This window comes from Lissotriton vulgaris, chromosome 12 (assembly GCF_964263255.1).
Source record: "Lissotriton vulgaris chromosome 12, aLisVul1.2, whole genome shotgun sequence".
Lineage (NCBI taxonomy): Eukaryota > Metazoa > Chordata > Amphibia > Caudata > Salamandridae > Lissotriton > Lissotriton vulgaris.
The window spans coordinates 491,165,494-491,170,536 of NC_141700.1; the positions used below are offsets into that span (position 1 = coordinate 491,165,494).

The window sequence follows — 5,043 nt, forward strand, 5'->3', positions numbered from 1 at the left end:
TCGTCATGAATGCTCCACCCAGGACACCATCCTGCCCCCTACTGTCTCAGCTTCACTGGCTTCCTGTGAAGAAGCGAGTTCAGTTCAAGACTCTGTGTATTATACACAAGAGCCTAATGGGGATGGGCCCTAAGTATTTCATAGACATTTTTCAGCCCTACATCCCAGGACGCTCTTTGCGCTCCAGCAACCAGCAATTACTCAAAATACCCAGAATTAAGAAAACCAGACAAGGTGGCCGTGCACTGGCCCACACCGGACCTACCCTATGGAACTCACTGCCGTTCGAACTGAGGTCAATCACCAACCACATGGTGTTTAGAAAAAACTTAAAAACCCATCTGTTTCCCAGCTATTAATTGTCATTTTATCCCTGGACACATTTTTACTCTCATTTCTATCTGCAGTCATAGCGCGGAGATACCCCTTCGGGGGTCTAGTCTGGCGCTTTATAAGCATATAAAATAAAAATAGGTCAGAACATGGGTTTTCCACTATTTCAACCCTTTTGGCAGTGATTGGCTCACCTGTCAGTGTCAGTGTCTGTTCTGTTGAGGGGCTACTATGTACCCCTTCAGAACCTGCGAGAGTGTTGCAGGTAAGTGAGTTTAATTGTTTATGCCCCGATGTGTCACATCATTTTTCAGCCTCTAGAGCCTCTAGAGCCTCTAGAGCGTAAGACACACAGTTTGCTTCACCCCCAGTCGGCCTCCCCTTCCTGCCGTTGGTTTAGCCGCCGTCTTGGTTACAGTCTTGATTACAGTCTGACCGGATTTCTTAATGTGCGTGCCCGCTAATAAAATAGATGGTCTCTGTACCTGTTTGCCGATATTTCCTCCCCCCTGATGCAGGCCTCCCATCGCGTTAAGCTCCGTAGTTGCTCCCATCGACCCAGCTGAAGAGGATGGTGCTTCTTTTTCTATCTTCTCCCCTTCCATGGCTGGACGTACATCATTCTCCAGTGAGGGAATTCCGGCAGCTCCTGTAACCACAGTGACTGGGGAAAGCGCTGCTACTGCCGCGGCTTGTAAGATTGCAGCCGGAAGGGGGGGGGGGGGCAGGAGACACCGCTGCTCCTGTCGGTTGTTTGCTGTTCCGCGTTGTTCGTGGCGGATTCTTTGGAGACATCCTCCTTGACCACCAGGTGTGTGAAGCAGCACGAAGATTGAGGCTTAGCCAGCCGAGCCCCGAGCTCCCAAGCAGACCTCGAATCGTCCGCCGGAAAAGCCAAGCCATGTCCGGGAGCCTGAGCATCGGTAAGACACGCCACTGACAACGCCACGCTAAAGCTCCAGAAACCGTTTCTGTTTCTTTCTTTTTTCTCGAAAAGCCCCTGCTGTCTTTCTGGGGTTAAACACTGTGTTTAATGTAGCTTCTACATCGCGAACGTTACTCTATGGGCGGGAGAGAGAGGAGCCTCCAGGTGAGCTGCTCGGCACAGATCCTCACTCCGCCATCTTGGATCCGTACCGGGGCCAGTGGTGAAGCTCATGCTGTGCTTTTCATAGGGCTTGAGCACAGTGGTGACTCACAGCCTATCGATTGGAGGGATGGTGGGGAAAGCGTAAATAGCTAGGGGACGAAAGTCCTACAGTGCCACTTCAGTTAAAGCCTGATTCACGCTTCCCGTTCCCCTTGCCCAGCAGCCCCGACACCTCCTAATGAGCTGAGGTGTGTACAAAAAGAATTAGCATATTCCCGGACAGACACATGGGAACTGTCCACCTTTTTGCTTTTCCGTGCTTTGACCAGAGACTCTGAAGTTTTATCCTGTTTCCCTCACCGGCCTAGTTCTTGCCCTTTTTCTTAGAGGCTGCAAATACCTCTCGGGACCTCACCCTCGCAGTGACAAGGTCTTTGATGTGGTGCCACTTACCCCCAGAGAGTCATTTTCTAACTTACTCTGGTTTCTCTTCAAAATGGAAAAATCTTTCGCTTTTACTAAAGAGTTTCATGGAGAGGAACATTTAAGAGTTTATTACATTTTTTAAGACTTACCACAGGTGAGGCTGTTTATCATATGTTTAAAAGAAAAGCATTAGAAGTTGGAGAATATCTAGGAGTTGTCTGCTACTGTATTTAGGCAACATGAGCTTGTTGTTTTATTCCTGATCTTTCTGCTTGCTCATTTGCATAGACAGAGGGTAGGAGAGGTGCATCATGGGAAAGAGCTTGGGCAGTGCATGAGATTGCTTTTCTTGACTATCTTGAAACTTCACAATAGCAGGCAGTATATTTTCTCTTCTCTCAACATTCCTGCTGCCAGAGGCCAGACGTCACTCTCCTTTTAAAAGGTGGCACCAAGACTCATGCTGCGCTTATCATAGGGCTTGTCCGTTATTTGTGCCCGTTAGGGGTGCCCTTAGAGGGTGGCCAATCCGGAATCCGATTCCTCTCAGGTGTACTTGAAGGGGCGCTTTAGTCTTGTTTCATGTGCCTCCAGCCTAGACAGATATATACTTCTATATTCAGCTTTAATGAAAGTACGTGTGATAAAGGGACTTAAAGTGCATGGCTATATGCAGAGCACAGTGGTGGCTCACAGCCTATCGATTGGAGGGATGGTGGGGAAAGCGTACATTTGTTAGGGGACAAAGGTCCTACAGTGCCACTTCAGTAAAAGCCTGATTCACGCTTCCCGTTCCCCTTGCCCAGCAGCCCCGACACCTCCTAATGAGCTGAGGTGTGTACAAAAAGAATATGCATATTCCCAGACAGACACTTGGGAACTGTCCACCATTTTGCTTTTCTGTGCTTTGAGCAGAGACTCTGAAGTTTTATCCTGTTTTCCTCACCGGCCTAGTTCTTGCCCTCTTTCTTAGAGGCTGCAAATACCTCTCAGGTCCTCACCCTCGCAATGATAGGGTCTTTGATCTGGTGCCACTTACCCCCAAAGAGCCATATTCTAACTTACTCTGGTTTCTCTTCAAAATGAATAATTATTTCGGCTTTTACTAAAAATTTCCGTGGAGAGGAACATTTACGAGTTTATTCAATTTTTTTAAGCCTTACCACAGGTGAGGCTGTTTATCATTTGTTTAAAAGAAAAGTATTTAAAGTTGGGGAATATCTAGGAGTTGTCTGCTACTGTTTTTAGGGAACATGAGCTTGGTGTTTTATTCCTGATCTCTCTGCTTGCTCATTTGCATAGACAGAGTGCAGGAGAGGTGCATCATGGGAACGAGCTTGTGCAGTGCATGAGATTGCTTTTCTTCACTATCTTGAAACTTCACGATAGCAGGCAGTATATTTTCTCTTCTCCCAACATTCCTGCAGCCAGAGGCCAGACGTCACTCTCCTTTTTAAAGGTAGTACCAAGACTCATGCTGTGCTTTTCATAGGGCTTGTCCGTTATTTGTGCCTGTTAGAGGTGCCTGAGAGGGTGGCTAATCCTGAGTCAGATTCCTCTCAGGTACACTTGAAGGGGCGCGTTAGTCTTGTTTCATGTGCCTCCAGCTTAGACAGATATATACTTCTATATTCAGCTTTAATGATAGTATGTGACTAAAAGTGCATGGCTATTTGCAGAGCACAGAGGTGGCTCACAGCCTATCGATTGGAGGGATGGTGAGGAAAGCGTAAAATCGTTATGGGATGAAAGTCCTACAGTGCCACTTCAGTTAAAGCCTGATTCACGCTTCCCGTTCCCCTTGCCCAGCAGCCCCGACACCTCCTAATGAGCTGAGGTGTGTACAAAAAGAATTAGCATATTCCCAGACAGACACATGGGAACTGTCCACCTTTTTGCTTTTCCGTGCTTTGACCAGAGACTCTGAAGTTTTATCCTGTTTCCCTCACCGGCCTAGTTCTTGCCCTCTTTCTTAGAGGCTGCAAATACCTCTCAGGACCTCACCCTCGCAGTGACAGGGTCTTTGATGTGGTGCCACTTACCCCCAGAGAGTCCTATTCTAACTTACTCTGGTTTTTCTTCAAAATGGAAAAATCTTTCGCCTTTTACTAAAGAGTTCCATTTGAGAGGAACATTTAAGAGTTTATTCAATTTTTTAAGCCTTTCCACAGGTGAGGCTGTTTATCATATGTTTAAAAGAAAAGCATTAGAAGTTGGGGAATATCTAGGAGTTGTCTGCTACTGTATTTAGGGAACCTGAGCTTGTTGTTTTATTCCTGATCGCTCTGCTTGTTCATTTGCATAGACAGAGTGTAGGAGAGGTGCATCATGGGAAAGAGCTTGGGCAGTGCATGAGATTGCTTTTCTTGACTATCTTGAAACTTCACGATAGCAGGCAGTATATTTTCTCTTCTCTCAACATTCCTGCTGCCAGAGGCCAGACGTCACTCTCCTTTTAAAAGGTAGCTCCAAGACTTATGCTGTGCTTTTCATAGGGCTTGTCCATTATTTGTGCCGGTTAGAGGTGTCCTGAGAGGGTGGCCAATCCTGAGTCAGATTCCGCTCAGGTACACTTGAAGGGGCGCGTTAGTTTTGTTTCATGAACCTCCAGCCTAGACAGATATATACTTCTGTATTCAGCTTTAATGAAAGTATGTGTGAAAAAGGGACTTTAAGTGCATGGCTATTTGCGGAGCACAGCGGTGGCTCACAGCCTATCGATTGGAGGGATGGTGAGGAAAGCGTAAAATCATTAGGGGACGAAAGTCCTACAGTGCCACTTCAGTTAAAGCCTGATTCACGCTTCCCGTTCCCCTTTCCCAGCAGCCCCGACACCTCCTAATGAGCTGAGGTGTGTACAAAAAGAATTTGCATATTCCCAGACAGACATTTTGGAACTGTTCACCTATTTGCTTTTCTGTGCTTTGAGCAGAGACTCTGAAGTTTTATCCTGTTTCCCTCACCGGCCTAGTTCTTGCCCTCTTTCTTAGAGGCTGCAAATACCTCTCAGGTCCTCACCCTCGCAATGATAGGGTCTTTGATCTGGTGCCACTTACCCCCAGAGAGCCATATTCTAACTTACTCTGGTTTCTTTTCAAAACGAAAAAAATATTTTGCCTTTTACTAAAGATTTCCGTGGAGAGGAGCATTTACGAGTTTATTCAATTTTTTTAAGCCTTACCACAGGTGAGGCT

At 46.6% G+C, this 5,043-nt stretch overlaps 4 non-coding genes across 4 annotated transcripts; all 4 read left to right on the top strand.

The window, feature by feature from the left end:
* The first annotated feature begins 1,898 nt into the window (after positions 1–1,898).
* LOC147676832 (U5 spliceosomal RNA) lies at positions 1,899–2,011 on the top strand. Its single transcript, XR_015302974.1, has one exon. It is a non-coding gene; the product is annotated as a U5 spliceosomal RNA (small nuclear RNA).
* Positions 2,012–2,910: 899 nt separating this feature from the next.
* LOC147676833 (U5 spliceosomal RNA) lies at positions 2,911–3,025 on the top strand. Its single transcript, XR_015302959.1, has one exon. It is a non-coding gene; the product is annotated as a U5 spliceosomal RNA (small nuclear RNA).
* An 888-nt stretch (positions 3,026–3,913) lies between these two features.
* LOC147676834 (U5 spliceosomal RNA) lies at positions 3,914–4,028 on the top strand. The gene has a single exon (XR_015302973.1). It is a non-coding gene; the product is annotated as a U5 spliceosomal RNA (small nuclear RNA).
* An 899-nt stretch (positions 4,029–4,927) lies between these two features.
* On the top strand, positions 4,928–5,043 carry LOC147676835 (U5 spliceosomal RNA). Its single transcript, XR_015302958.1, has one exon. It is a non-coding gene; the product is annotated as a U5 spliceosomal RNA (small nuclear RNA).